Below are 16,774 nucleotides of genomic sequence, written 5' to 3'. Positions count from 1 at the left end.
GAATATTTATTAACTTATTCGTTATTAGAAGTTTGTTGTGTTTCCTCTTGTGGAGGGACATAGATGAAGTCATCCTTCATCAACTCTTCCTGAACTGAACTTGGAAGAGACAATGCAAGAGGAGGTCTAAGGAATGTAAACAAAAATAAAGTTAATGTTGAATAATTAGAATTTGTTTTGAAAAATAGAAATTTGTACATTGAAAAACTCACACTTCCAAAGGTTCAGAACGAGTTTGTTGTTAAAACTCAACGATTTGTACTTCAGATTCAGGTGTAGCTCTAGTGACATTTAAACACAATTTCCTTGTGATTAATTTAACAAAAATTATTAACTAAATCTAAAAGAGTAACATAAATATTTTTAACTTACACTTGTGGAGTTTTAGACGTCTTTCTTGGGAAGATTTTCTTTTTTCTAAAATATTTTACCAGGCTGTCCGGGATATTTTTCCTAAAAAAAATAAGAAATTAAAATTAGAAACCAAGATTAAAAGCAGAGGTCTAGAAAGACATTAAATTCATTTTTGGGCAACCACCGAACCGAAAATATAATATGCAGTGAACCAATTTACCTTGTATTGCTCGCAGCATCTACAGAAGGTGTAGAGCTTCCTTGAGTCTGTAAGACTTGCTCACTATCAATATTTACATTCGGCACACTAAGCAATATAAATAAATATTAGTAATTGAATCTAGAGGAATTATAAAAAGTTGTAGCAAAAGTAAGCAAAGTAAGAAAAAGAATTCGAGAATAATAAACTGAATCTTACATCTGAGAGAAATCATTTTGTCCCTGTGGAGAGTCAAACTAATCCAGAGCAATGTTTGTTGACTGAGCTCCATCATTTCTTTTCTTTGATCTTTTTTCCCTTATCATCTCCAATGCTCGTTTTCTTTTTTCGGCAGCATTGTCTTTTTCTTGTTCAATTCTGAAAGTTCATAAAATAAGTATCAAGAAACCTAAAATGTAAGTATCAGTAAAAGAAAATATGATTCAAGAAACTTACTCCTTCTCAGGTTGGGTTGGTGTTTTTGCCACTCTTTCTGGTTGTTTTCTTCTTTTTATTATGGGTGTTTTCTCAGTTTCATTTTTTCTGTAAAACAGATAAACACATTGAATTTATATCGGAGACAAGACACTAACGATGAAGTCAACCAAATCCAAAGATAACACCGAACCGAAATAAATTAAACTGCTAAAACGAAACCTAGAAGCCAACCGAACCGAAAATAGATATATATGCAATCAACAAAAATACTTACTCGTTTTCAGATTTGCTTGTGCTCTCTGAATTTATAGGCACAGGCTTTATTTTTTTTGTTTGTTTTTTAACCACCTTCAATGGTTGTTTTCTTTTTTTTGTGTGGTTTTTTTTATTTCTTCTTCTCTGCAAAACATAAGAACAAGCGCATAAGAACAAATTTAAGCAAATACAAATTAAATGAAATTGATATGAAAATTAAACTTACTGGCTTTCGAATTCAAATTCGGAAAGTCTTTCCTCTTCTGAAGAAGAATTCCTCTCAACATTTTTCTTTTTTATTTTTTTTCTTTTTCTTTTTTCTCCAAGTTACTTATTTTTGTTTTTTCTTTCTTTTTTTGCTTTTTGTACAGAAGTCCCTAAATTAGAAATAAGATCTCAATTAATTAATCATCAAAATAACAATTTAACAATTCGGTGAACTGAATAAAGTAATCCTACCGAACCGAAAAATATTCATATAGTGAATAGTACATGACAGCTATTTATTCATCAAGAAAAATGTTTCTTAATGCAAAAACATTCGAATGAACAAAACTAACAATTGCAAGTAGGACAAATAATTTAATTATAACCTAAAAGTATTTCAAAGCAAATTTTTCGGGGAATTTTAGTATAGTACTTACCAATGGTTGTGTTGTTTCGGATGAAATCCGTTCAATGATCTTTTCCCTTGTCCAATAGGCCACCCATGGTGCAGGGGGAGCATCAGGTGCAAATGGGCGGGGGAACTTTGTTTCATGGAAGTATATCAATATTAATATAAAAACACAGTCATCAACAAACTATTTCTTTCCCTTTCTCTTGTTTTCAACTCCTTTCATTAAGAAGTTGAGAACATGCTTTGCCCAATCCCATTCCCTAATGTTGTCCACATGAAAGATCGGTGGCTTGTGGATTGGGGAGGCCACACTTACCGTTGTGGGGAGCAAGAAGCACTTTTGTATGAAGACAACAAAAGTCCTTTTGAATTTTTTCTGGTTATCCTCCCCTTCTACACTCATATCCAGCACATTCCTTACCAAAGTTGCCAAGGAAATATTTTTGACGCTGTCAAATATTTTCTTGTCTGTTGGATTCAGCTTGTTGTAATCAAACTTTTCAGGAAAAAGATTCCCTACAATATTTTAATAGCAAAAATAAGACAAAAATGACCAGTTTAATTATCCGGACACCAATGGACTGAAAATAAGCAGTAAGTGGAAAATGTATTACCTCCATTGGTTATGCCGAGGGCAGCTGCTACCTTCCGAGGAGTTATGTATATTGTCCCCTGTAGAGTTTTCAGGCATCCTCTCTCTATATCAAACCGATCAAGCAATTCTATCAGCAGTGTATTAGAGACGTTCATTTTTGGCACATGTGCCAGTGGTGCACGAAATTGTGATTACACTTTTCACAACTCCGCACAACTAACCAGCAAGTGCACTGGGTCATCCAAGTAATACCTTACGTGAGTAAGGGTCGATCCCACGGAGATTGTCGGCTTGAAGCAAGCTATGGTTATCTTGTAAATCTTAGTCAGGAGATTAATGACAAGAATGATTGTATTTATGTAAAATAAATAACATGAAATAAATAGTACTTGTGATTCAGTAATGAGAAACAGGCTAAGGTTCCGGAGATGCTCTGTCGTCTGAATCTCTGCTTTCCTACTGTCTTCTTCTCCAAACACGCATGGCTTCCTTCAACGGCAAGCTGTATGATCCTCTCGGATGAAAAATACCAGGCACGATCTCTGCACGGCTAATCAACTGTCAGATTTCTCGTCTTGGATGAAAAATACCAGGTACAATTACCGCACGGCTAATCATTTGTCGGTTCTCACTAGCGTCGGAATAGGATCTCTCTATCCTTTTACACACTGTCACTGCGCCCAACATTCGTGAGTTTGAAGCTCGTCACAGTCATCCCTTCTCAGATCCTACTCAGAATACCACAGACAATGTTTAGACTTTTCAGATCCCAGGAATGCTGCCAATTGGTTTTAGCCTCTACCACGAAGGTTTTGATCTTACGGACTCGGTCCATGGATCAAAGACCCAAGATATACGCACTCAAGCTGTCACCCAATGACTACGTTGAGCTCAGATAGAACGGAAGTGGTTGTCAGGCACGCGTTCATAAAATTGAGAATAATGATGAGTGTCACGGATTATATCATTCTCTAGATTGAAGTACGAGTGAGTATCTTAGAATAGAATCAAGCATGATTGAATAGAAAACAGTAGTAATTGCATTAATCCATTGAAACACAGCAGAGCTCCTCACCCCCACCTATGGGGTTTAGAGGATCATGCTATAGAAGATACAATATGAAGTGTAAAATGTCATAAGTTCCAAAATGAATCTCTAAAAGTAGTTTTTATACTAAACTAGTAACTTAGGTTTACAGAAAATGAGTAACTAAGTGCAGATAGTGCAGAAATCCACTTCCGGGACCCACTTGGTGCGTGTCTGGGCTGAGCTTTCAAGCTTTCACGTGCATATGCCCAAGGTTGGAATTAAACGCCACCCTGGGTGCCAAAATGGGCGTTTAACGCCAAGAATTATGCCAGTTCTGGCGTTTTACGCCAGAAAGTTTTTGGCTGGCTTTTAAAGCCAGTTTCAGCCATCAAATCACGGGCAAAATATGAACTATTATATATTGCTGAAAAGCCCAAGATGTCTACTTTTAAACTCAAATAAGAGCGCCCTAATTGGGCTTCTGTAGCTCCAGAAAATTCACTTCGAGTGCAGGAGGGTCAGAATCCAATAGCATCTGCAGTCATTTTTCAGCCTCTGGATTAGATTTTTGCTCAGGTCCCTTAATTTCAGCCAGAAAATACCTGAAATCATAGAAAAACACACAAACTCATAGTAAAGTCCATAAATGTGATTTTTGAATAAAAACTAATGAAAATATAATAAAAAGTAACTAAATCATACTAAAAACTATGTAAAAACAATGCCAAAAAGGGTATAAATTATCCGCTCATCACAACACCAAACTTAAATTGTTGCTTGTCCCCAAGCAACCAAAAACAAAATAGGATAAAAAGAAGAGATTATACAATAAGTTTCAAAAATATCAATGAAGATTAGTTTCAATTAGATGAGCGGCACTAGTAACTCCTTGCTTCTGAATAGTTTTGGCATTTCACTTTATCATGTGAAGTTCAGAATGATTGGCATCCATAGGAACTCAGAATTCAGATAGTTTTATTGATTTTCTTAGTTCAGTATGTTGATTCTTGAACACAGCTACTTTATGAGTCTTGGCCGTGACCCTAAGCATTTTGTTTTCCAGTATTACCACCAGATACATGAATGCCACAGACACATAACTGGGTGAACCTTTTCAGATTGTGACTCAGCTTTGCTAGAGTCCCCAGTTAGAGGTGCCCAGAGCTCTTAAGCACACTCTTTTTGCTTTGGACCACGACTTTAACCGCTCAGTCTCAAGCTTTTCACTTGACACCTTCACGCCACAAGCACATGGTTAGGGACAGCTTGATTTAGCCGCTTAGGTCAGGATTTTATTCCTTTGGGCCCTCCTATCCGTTAATGCTCAAAGCCTTGGATCCTTTTTACCCTTGCCTTTTTAGTTTAAAGGGTTATTGGCTTTTTCTGCTTGCTTTTTTTTTTCTTTTTTTTTTGCAAGCTTTGTGTTTTTCACTACTTTTTCTTGCTTCAAGAATCAATTTTTGTTTATTTTTTAGATTATCAATAACATTTCTCTTTTTTCATTATTCTTTCAAGAGCCAACAATTTTAACATTCATAAACTTCACTATAAAAAATATGCAATGTTCAAGCATTCATTCAGAAAATAAAAAGTATTGCCACCACATCAAAATAATTAAGCTAATTTCAAGATAATTTTCAAAATTATGTACTTCTTGTTCTTTTGCAAATAAAAATATTTTTCATTTAAGAAAGGTGAGGGATTCATGGAATCATTCATAGCTTTAAGACATAGACTCTAAACTTTATTGATCATGGAATAAAAATAAGACATAAAATAAACATAAAAGCAAACAAATAATAATAAAAGAAAGGAAATTAAAGACATAAAAATAAATGACTCTAATACTAATGCTTATGTAACTCTTAAAATAGGTTTCCAATAATAAAAGTTATCACAGAGTTAGGACTCAACAACCTTGATTTTGAGGGGTAGGTGCTCCTTCAATCTGTGGGACGTCCAACTCTTCAAGAGACAGCTTCTGACGCTTTAGCTCCTGTATCTCACGCCCTTGTTTCTCTTGTTGTGTGAGCATTTTACAGAGCATGCTGTTTTGATTCTGCTGTTCTTCTTTGAGTTGATTCACAGTTTCTTGCAGCTTGGTGACAGATGCTTCTAAGCGGGCCCAGTAGTCAAATTGAGGAATTTCTGGGTGGAGCTCATGTGCCCCCTCTTGATGAGGTTATCTTGAATTTGAGGTCCATCCATCACTTTTTTGGTGATTGGATATTCAACTGTGATAAATTCATCCACACCCATCTTTACCCCCACATCTTTACATAGCAGACTAATCAAGTTTGGGTAGGCCATTTTGGCTTCAGTGGATTCCTTGTTTGCAAACATGTAAATCTCAACAGGGATCAGTTGATGAATTTCTACCTCCTTTCCCAGCATAATGCAGTGGATCATCACTACCCTCTTGACAGTGACTTCAGATCGGTTGCTGGTTGGGAGTATAGAACGCCCAATGAAGTCCAGCCACCCTCTAGCAACTGGTTTGAGATATCCTCTCTTTAACTGGTTTGGGACACCTTTTGAATTGGTAATCCACTTGGTTCCAGGGATGCATATGTTCTCTAGAACTTGATCTAGCCTTTTATCCTTGGCCATTCTCCTGTTAAAGGACTCTGGATCTTCTTGTAATTGAGAAAGTTTAAGAACTTCTCTCACTTTGTCAAAATGGAAGTAAATAATCTTCCCTCTGACCATAGTCCAAAAGGAGTAGAAAGCAGTTCCCTCTAATCTTTACTTTTCTGTCATCCACAGATTTGCATAAAATTTCTGGACCATGTTTCTTCCAACATGTATCTCAGAATTAGCCAGGACTTCCCAGCCCCTGTTTTAGATCTGCTCTTGGATCTCCAGGTATTCATCTTCTTTCATATTGAACCTAAATTCCGGGATCACTGATCTTTTGCACACAATTTTGAGATAATGGTCTGCATGTTCTTTGGTACAGAAGTTCTCATGCATCCAACGTGGTTTTGGATTGCTTTCTTTCTTGTCTCTTGAAGCGGTTTGTCTTCCTTTGGGTGCCATGAGATTGGTTTGTTTTAGCTCAGGGATCATGAAAATCACACCAAACTTAGAGATTTGCTTGCCCTCAAGCAAAATAAAAAGAAAGAAGATGAATAGATGGAGAGAAGGATTCGAATGATGGAGTAAAGGGGATGGCCGAGTGTATAAATAAAGGGGAAGGAGGGAATGGGGTCGAATTTTTAGAAAAAGATATGATTTGAAAGATATGATTGATAAAAGATAAACATGATATGAAAAAGAGAAGATTATTTTCAAAATTTAAGAGATATGAAAAAGATACGAGGAAGTTAAATCTGAATTTTTGATTATGCATCTAAGAAATAAAAGATAATATGAATGAATTAAAAATATTTGAAAAGAAATTGGAAAGATGAATGAGTTTTTGAAAAAGAATTGAAAAGGTTTGAAAGAGAATTAAAAAGAATTTATAAGATTATGAATTTTTGTTAATAGAAATTAAAAAATGAATGTTTGTAATGTTTGGATGCAGAAAATTTTGAATTAAAACATGAAAATTCGAAAAAAAAATTGAATTGGAAACGAAATTACCTCTCCTCTAGCTGTTCTGGCATTAAACGCCCAGAATGATACCTATTCTGGCGTTTAACGCCCATCTGGTGGCCATTTTGGGTGTTTAATGCCCTGGCTGGCGTTAAACGCCAGAAATTCTTCTTTACTGGGCATTTTTCTGAAAGCCCAGAATGCTGCCCATTCTGGCGTTTAACGCCCAGAATGATACCTTTACTGGCGTTAAACGCCTAGAATGGTAGCCATTCTGGCGTTTAACGCCCAAATTGCCTCTTTATTGGTGTTTTGATGCCAGTAAGCTCTTTTTCTCTGTGATTCTTCTGTTTTATGTTCTGAACCTTCATTTCCCTAACTTGTTCACTGAAAAGCATTAATAAACATTAACAACAAAATTAAATGGACTTATATAATTGTTATAAACATCTAAATTTTGATAATGGCTGGGTTGCCTCCCAGTAAGCACTTCTTTACTGTCTTTAGCTGGACTTTTACTAAGCTTTTTAATTTAGTCTCAGTTTTGAGCATTCTTGCTCAACATCATCTTCAAGATAATGTTTGATTCTCTATCCATTAACAATGAACTTTTTGTCAGAATCAATATCTTGAAGCTCTACATAGCCATATGGTGACACACTTGTAATCACATACGGTTCCCTCCACCGGATTTCAATTTCCTAGGTAACAATCTGAGCCTAGAGTTAAACAGCAGGACCTTTTGTCCTTTCTCAAAGACTCTAGGTGATAGCCTTTTGTCATGCCATCTTTTTACTTTCTCTTTATAAATTTTAGCATTTTCGAAAGTATTGAGTCTGAACTCCTCCAGCTCATTCAACTGGAGTAATCTTTTCTCTCCAGCTACCTTAGCATCAAGGTTTAGGAACCTGGTTGCCTAGTAGGCCTTGTGTTCCAGTTCCACTGGTAGATGACAAGCTTTTCCATACACAAGCTGGTATGGAGAGGTCCCTATAGGAGTTTTGAATGCTGTTCTGTATGCCCACAGAGCATCATCCAGACTTCTTGCCCAATCCCTTCTATGGGTACTCACAGTCCTTTCCAGGATTCATTTTAGTTCTCTATTCAAGACTTCAGCCTGCCCATTTGTCTGTGGATGATATGGAGTTGCCACTTTATGGTTAATTCCATATTGGACCAGAGCAGAGTCAAGCTGTTTATTGTAGAAATGAGTGCCTTCATCACTGATCAGTATCCTAGGAACACCGAACTTGCTGAAGATATGCTTCTGGAGGAACTTCATTACTGTCTTCGTATCATTAGTAGGTGTTGCAATTGCCTCTACCCATTTAGATACATAGTCTACTGCCACCAGAATATAAGTATTTGAATAAGATGGTGGGAAAGGTCCCATGAAGTCAATATCCCATACATCAAACAACTCAATCTCTAAGATCCCTTGCTAAGGCATGGCATAACCGTGAGGCAGATTACCAGCTCTCTGGCAACTGTCACAGTTATGTACAAACTCTCGGGTGTCTCTATAGAGAGTAGGCCAGTAGAAACCACATTGGAGAACCTTGTGGCTGTTTGCTCACCTCCAAAGTGTCCTCCATATTGTGATCCATGGCAATGCCATAGGATCTTCTGTACCTCTTCTCTAGGCACACATCTGCGGATTACTCCATCTGCGGATTACTCCATCTGCATACCTTTTAAAGAGATATGGTTCATCTCACAAGTAGTACTTTACATCAAAAATCAATTTTTTTCATTTGTTGCTTACTGTACTCTTTGGGTATGAATCTCACAGCTTTATAGTTTGCAATGTCTGCAAACCATGGTAATTCCTGAATGGCAAATAGTTGCTCATTCGGAAAGGTTTTAGAGATCTCAGTAGGAGGGAGGGACTCCCCTGCTACTGGTTCTATCCGGGACGGGTGATCAGCTACTTGGTTCTCTGTCCCTTTTCTGTCTCTTATTTCTATATCAAACTCTTGCAGAAGCAACACCCATCTTATGAGTCTGGGTTTTGAATCATGCTTTATGAGGAGATGTTTTAGAGCAGCATGGTCAGTGTACACAATCACTTTTGATCCTACTAAATAAGACCTGAACTTGTCAATGGCATAAACCACTGCAAGCAACTCCTTTTCTGTAGTTGTGTAATTCTTCTGTGCATCATTTAAAACACGGCTAGCATAATAAATGATATGCAGAAGCTTGTCATGCCTCTGTCCCAATACTGCACCAATGGCATGGTCACTGGCATCACACATTAGTTCAAATGGTAATGTCCAGTCTGGTGTAGAAATGACTGATGCTGTGACCAACTTAGCTTTCAGAGTCTCAAACGCCTGTAGACACTCTGTGTCAAAGATAAATAGCGTGTCAGTAGCTAGCAGATTGCTCAGAAGTTTTGCAATTTTTGAAAAATCCTTTATAAACCTCCTATAGAATCCTGCATGCCCCAGAAAGCTTCGGATTGCCTTAACATTGGCAGGTGGTGGTAATTTTTCAATTATCTCTACCTTAGCTTGATCCACCTCTATTCCCTTATTTGAAATTTTTTGCCCAAGGACAATTCCTTCAGTCACCATAAAGTGACATTTCTCGCAGTTTAAAACCAGGTTAGTCTCTTGGCACCTTTTTAGAACAAGTGCTAGATGGTCAAGACAGGAGCTGAATGAGTCTCCAAATACTGAGAAGTCATCCATGAAGACTTCCAGAAATTTCTCTACCATATAAGAGAAGATAGAGAGCATGCACCTCTGAAAGGTTGCAGGTGCATTACACAGACTGAATGGCATCCTTCTGTAGGCAAATACTCCAGAAGGACATGTGAATTCTATTTTCTCTTGGTCCTGAGAATCTACTGCAATTTGGTTATAACCTGAATAGCCATCCAAAAAGTAGTAGTATTCATGACCTGCTAGTCTCTCTAGCATCTGGTTTATGAATGGTAAAGGAAAATGATCCTTTCTGGTGGCTGTATTGAGTCTTCTGTAGTCAATACACATACGCCACCCTATAACTGTTCTTGTAGGAACTAGTTCATTCTTTTCATTATGAACCACTATCATGCCTCCCTTCTTGAGGACAACTTGAACAGGGCTTACCCATGGGCTATCAGAAATAGGATAAATAATCCCAGCCTCTAGTAACTTAGTGACCTCTTTCTGCACCACCTCCTTCATGGCTGGATTCAGCTGCCTCTGTGGTTGAATTACTGGCTTAGCATCATCCTCCAATAGGATCTTATGCATGCATCTGGCTGGGCTAATGCCCTTAAGATCACTTATGGACCACCCAAGAGCTGTCTTGTGTGTCCTTAGCACCTGAATTAGTGCTTTCTCTTCCTGTGGCTCTAAAGTAGAGCATATGATTACCGGAAAAGTGTCATCTTCTCTCAGAAATGCATATTTTAGGGATGGGGGTAGTGGTTTGAGCTCGGGTTTAGGAGGCTTCTCCTCTTCATGAGGAGTTTTCAGAGGTTCTTCTGTTTTCTCTGGTTCCTCCAGATCAGGCTGAACATCCTTAAAAATGTCCTCTAGCTCTGATTTGAGACTCTCAGTCATATTGACCTCTTCCACCAGGGAGTCAATAATATCAGTGCTCATGCAGTCCTTTGATGTGTCTGGATGCTGCATAGCTTTGACAGCATTCAACTTAAACTCATCCTCATTGACTCTTAGGGTTATCTCCCCTTTCTGGACGTCAATGAGGGTTCATCCAATTGCTAGGAAAGGCCTTCCTAGAATGAGAGTTGCACTCGTGCTCCTCCATTTCCAGCACTACAAAATCAGTGGGAAAGGCGAATGGCCCAACCTTGACAATCATGTCCTCAATTACGCCTGATGGAATCTTAATGGAGCCATCAGCAAGTTGGAGGCATATCCGGGTTGGTTTAACTTCATCAGTCAAACCAAATTTTTTGATAGTGGATGCAGGTATTAGGTTGATACTTGCCCCAAGATCACATAGAGCTGTCTTGGTAAAAGCACCCTTTAATGTGCATGGTATCATAAAGCTTCCGAGGTCCTTAAGCTTCTCTAGTAAGCTTTTTCAGAATGATTGCACTGCATTCTTCAGTGAGGTAAACTTTTTCAGTTTTTCTCCAATCCTTCTTATGACTTAAGATCTCTTTCATGAGCTTAGCATAAGAGAGTATTTGCTCAAGTGCCTCTGCAAATGGAATCTTTATTTCAAGAGTCCTGAGATAGTTTGCAAAGCGGGCAAATTGTTTATCCTGTTTCGCTTGGCAGAGTTTCTGAGGATAAGGCATCTTGGCTTTATATTCTTCAACCTTAGTTGCTGCAGCTTTATTTCCTGCAAAAAGGGTTGGAGAAGCCTGCTTAAGGGAGTTGTTATCAGCACTTGCAGGTGTCTGATCCCTTATTGGCATTTGAACGCCAGATTTGACTACCCATTGGGCATTTAACGCCAATTTTTCCCTCTTTTCTGGCGTTTGAACGCCAGAATCATTCCTCTCTGGGCTCTCACTGTCCTCAGAGGGAATTTGGGCAATGGCTTGGTCATCCTCTTTCAGTTGTTCCTTTCTTGGCTTTCTGCTGCCTTGAGTTGAGACATTCAATGTCTTCCCACTCCTTAATTGAACTGCTTGGCATTCTTCTGTTATCTGTTTAGATAACTGGTGTCTTGTTTGATTTAATTGTTTTTCCATATTCTGGTTAGCATCTTTGGTTTCTTGCAGCATCTCTTTAAATTTTGCGAACTGTTTTGTTATAATAAGCAATTGCTGATTGAGTTCAACAACTTGTTCTTGAGGACTAAGTCCAGTGGATACTGCTTTAGCTTCTTCTTTTATGGTGGACCCACTACTTAAGTATAGATATTGATTTCTTGCAACTGTATCACTGAGCTCTTGAGCCTCTTCAATTGTCTTTCTCATGTGTATAGATCCACCAGCTAAGTGGTCTAGAGACGTCTGGGCCTTTTCTGTAAGCCCGTAGTAGAAAATGTCTAACTGTACCCATTCTGAAAACATTTCAGAGGGGCATTTTTTTAGCATCCCTTTGTACCTCTCCCAGGCATTATAAAGATATTCATTATCTTCTTGTTTAAAGCCTTGGATGTCCAGCCTTAGCTGTGTCATCCTTTTTGGAGAGAAATACTGATTCAGAAATTTGTCTGATAACTGTTTCCATGTTCTTATGCTTGCTGTGGGTTGGTTATTTAACCACCTATTAGCTTGATCTTTTACAGCAAATGAAAACAGTAATAATCTGTAGACATCCTGATCTACTTCTTTATCACGTACTGTGTCAGCAATTTGTAAGAATTGTGCCAGAAACTCAGTAGGCTCTTCTTGTGGAAGACCAGAATACTGGCAATTTTGTTGCACCATGATAATGAGATGAGGGTTTAGCTCAAAGTTCCTGGCTCTTATGGGGGGTATACAGATACTACTCCCATATGCAGCAGTAGTGGGGTTAGCATATGACCCCAGAGTCCTTCTGGACTGTTCATTTCCACTTAGGTCCATGATGGAGAAAGGGAGATGATGTGGATTGCAAATAAAGTATATTTTTGTCTTTATTTAATATAATTAAGGAAAAACCGAATAAAAAGGAAATAAGATAAAATAAAATAATTGGAAAATAGAATATAAGTTTCAAAAAATAAAAGGAAATAAGATAAAATAAAATAATTCGAATACTAAAATGGCTAATTAATTAAAAAGATTTGAAAATTTTTGGATACGATTTTTGATGAGCGGATATTTTATACGCTTTTTGGGGTTAATTTCATATAGTTTTTAGTGTGTTTTAGTTAGTTTTTAGTTTATTTTTAGTAGCTTTTAGGCAAAATTTATATTCCTGGACTTTATTATGAGTTTGTGTGTTTTTCTCTGATTTCAGGTATTTTCTGGCTGAAAGAGGGAGCTGAGCAAAAATCTGATTCAGGCTGAAAAAGGACTGCTGATGCTGTTGGATTCTGACCTTTCTGCACTCAAAGTAGATTTTCTGGCGCTACAGAACTCCAAATGGCGCGCGTTTAATTGCGTTGGAAAGTAGACATCCAGGGATTTCCAGCAATATATAATAGTCCATACTTTGCTCAAGGATAGATGACGTAAACTGGCGTTCAACGCTAGTTCCATGCTGTTGTCTGGCGTCCAGCGCCAGAAACAAGTTAGGAGTTGGAGTTCAACGCCAGAATTGGATCCAAAGCTGGCGTTGAATGCCCAAAACAGCCCTATGCACGTGAGAAGCTTTAGTCTCAGCCCCAGCACACACCAAGTGGGCCCCAGAAGTGGATTTCTGCACCATCTATCATAGTTTACTCATTTTTTGTAAACCTAGGTTACTAGTTTAGTATATAAACAACTTTTAGACATTTATTTTGTATCTCATGACATTTTTAGATCTGAACTTTGTACCTCTTGACGGCATGAGTCTCTAAACTCCATTGTTGGGGGGTGAGGAGCTCTGCTGTGCCTCGATGAGTTAATGCTAGTATTTCTGTTTTCTATTCAACCATGTTTGTTCCTATCTAAGATATTCCTTTGCGCCTTATTATGATGAATGTGATGATCCGTGACACTCATCACCATTCTCAACCTATGAAAGTGTGCCTGACAACCACCTCCGTTCTACATTAGATTGAATGAGTATCTCTTAGATTCCTTAATCGGAATCTCCGTGGTATAAGCTAGAATCCATTGGCAGCATCCTTGAGAATCCGGAAAGTCTAAACCTTGTCTGTGGTATTCCTAGTAGGATTCTGGGATTGGATGACTGTGACGAGTTTCAAACTCGCGAGTGCTGGGCGTAGTGACAGACGCAAAAGGATAGCGAATCCTATTCCGGTATGATCGAGAACCTACAGATGATTAGCCGAGCGGTGACAGCGCACCTGGACCATTTTCACTGAAAGGAAGGATGGTAGCCATTGACAACGGTGATCTTCCAACACACAGCTTGCCATAGGAGGGACGAGCGTGCGTGAAGAAGAAGATAGAGAGAAAGCAGAGATTCAAAAGGCAAAGCATCTCCAAAACTCCAACATATTCTCATTTACTGCATAACTAGTAACCTTTAATTCATGCTCTCTTGTTCATTTGCAAGTCAATTGATAGCCACTGATTAATATCCTGACTAAGAGTTGCAAGATAACCATAGCTTGCTTCAAGCCAACAATCTCCGTGGGATCGACCCTTACTCACGTAAGGTATTACTTGGACGACCCAGTGCACTTGCTGGTTAGTTGTGCGGAATTACATAGTGTGAAGTAATTTTCGTGCACCAAGTTTTTGGCGCCATTGCCGGGGATTGTTTGAGTTTGGACAACTGACGGTTTATTTTGTTGCTTAGATTAGGAAAAATTTTTCTTTTTGGTTTAGAGTCTTTTATTATTTTTACATTGTTAAAACACTTTAAATTTATAGCTCAATTAGTTAGAGCGTGGTGCTTATGTTCTTGGTAATTGGCTATCCTATTTTTTTAAAATCTTTTTCAAAAATAATTTTTCTTTGAATAAATCTTGTGCCAAACTCTAAGTTTGGTGTTTTCTTGTTGATTTTTCTTTGTTTTTCAAAAATTTTAGTTTGGTTTTCTAAAAATTTTAAGTTTGGTGTTCTTTCTTCATATTCTTGTGTTCTTGTGAGTCTTCAAAGTGTTCTTGAGTTTTCCTTGTGTCTTGATCTTAAAATTTTTAAGTTTGGTGTTCCTTGGTGTTTTCCCTCCAAAATTTTCGAAAACAAGGAGCATTAGATCTAAAAATTTTAAATCTTGTGCTATTTTATTGTTCTTCTCTTTCCTCACTAAATTCAAAAAAATATCTTTTCTCTCTATTTTTAAAACAAATTTTCGAAAATTATTTTTAAAAATTCATATTTTTTTTTTCAAAATTTAAAATCTTTTCCAAATCATATCTTTTTCAAAACTTCCTAACCACTTTCTCTCTCCCCATTTTTTCGAAAATTTTCACCTATTTTTATTTATTTTACATCATCTCCCTTTCTCCATCATGGATCTAAGTGGAAATGAACAGTCCAGGAGGACTCTGGGGTCATATGCTAACCCCTCTACTGCTTCATATGGGAGTAGTATCTGCATACCTTCCATTGGAGTCAGTAGCTTTGAGTTGAATCCTCAGCTCATTATCATGGTGCAGCAAAGCTGCCAGTATTCCGGTCTTCCACAGGAAGAACCTACAGAGTTTCTGGCACAATTTTTACAAATTACTGACACAGTACATGATAAGGAAGTAGATCAGGATGTCTACAGATTATTACTGTTTCCATTTTCTGTAAAAGACCAAGCCAAGAGGTGGTTAAATAACCAACCTAAGGCTAGCATAAGGACATGGAAACAGCTGACAGAAAAATTCCTGAATCAATACTTTCCTTCAAAACGGATGACACAGCTAAGGCTGGACATCCAAGGCTTTAAACAAGGAGATAATGAATCTCTTTATGATGCTTGGGAGAGATACAGAGAGATGCTACGAAAATGCCCCTCTAAAATGTTTTCAGAGTGGGTTCAGTTAGACATCTTCTATTATGGGCTTACAGAAAGAGCTCATGTCTCTTTAGATTGCTCAGCTGGTGGATCCATCCACATGAGAAAGACAATTGAAGAAGCTCAAGAGCTCATTGATACAGTTGCCAGAAATTAGCATCTGTACCTAAGCAGTGACTCTTCCATGAAAGAAGAGGCTAAAACAGTAACTGCTGAACTCAGTCCTGCAGAGCAAGCTGCTGAATTCAATCAACAATTGGATTTTCTAACAAAGCAGTTAGCTGAATTCAAGGATAAACTACAAGATACAAGGATGGCTAATATAAACATGGAAGTACAATTAAAGCAAACAAGGCAGCAGCTGTCAAAACAAATAACAGAAGAATGCCAAGCAGTTCAACTAAGAAGTGGGAAAGCACTAACTACCCCACTTCAAAGCAGCAGGAAATCAAGAAATGAGCAAACCACCCAAAATCCATCTGAGGACAGTAAGAGCCCAGGGAAAAATAATTTTGGCGCTAAAACGCCAGAAGTTGGGTGGAAGGCTGGCGCTGAACGCCCAGACCATGCTCAGGACTGGCGTTCAACGCCAGAAACAAGCAAGGATCTGGCGTTGAACGCCCAAAAGAGGCACAGTTCTGGCGTTCAAACGCCAGGAACAGATGGGGAGCGGGCGTCTAACGTCACTCCAGCTTCTAACTCTGGCACTCAATTGCCAGTGAGGGATCAGACACACACAAGTGCTGATAACAACCCATCTAAAAAGGCTTCTTCAACCACTTCTGTAGGAAATAAACTTACAGCAACTAAGGTTGAGGAATATAAAGCCAAGATACCTTATCCTGAAAAACTCCGCCAAGAGGAGCAGGATAAGCAATTTGCTCGCTTTGCAGATTATCTCAGGACTCTTGAAATAAAGATTCCATTTGCAGAGGCACTTGATCAAATACCTTCTTATGCCAAGTTCATGAAAGAGATCTTGAGTCATAAGAAGGATTGGAGAGAAACTGAAAGAGTTCTCCTCACTGAAGAATGCAGTGTAGTCATTCTGAAAAGCTTTCCTGAAAAGCTTAAAGACCCTGGGAGTTTTCTGATACCATGCACATTAGAAGGTAATTGCACCAAGACAGCTTTATGTGATCTTGGGGCAAGCATCAACCTAATACCTGCATCCACTATCAGAAAGCTTGGTTTAACTGAAGAAGTTAAACCAACCCGGATATGTCTTCAACTTGCTGATGGCTCCATTAAATACCCATTAGGCGTGATTGAAGACATG

The sequence above is a fragment of the Arachis ipaensis genome, chromosome B1 (assembly GCF_059453495.1).
Source record: "Arachis ipaensis isolate K30076 ecotype BB chromosome B1, ASM5945349v1, whole genome shotgun sequence".
NCBI classification, from domain to species: Eukaryota; Viridiplantae; Streptophyta; class Magnoliopsida; order Fabales; family Fabaceae; genus Arachis; species Arachis ipaensis.
The sequence above is the reverse complement of the archived record's forward strand: the minus strand, read 5'-3'. Positions refer to the sequence as shown.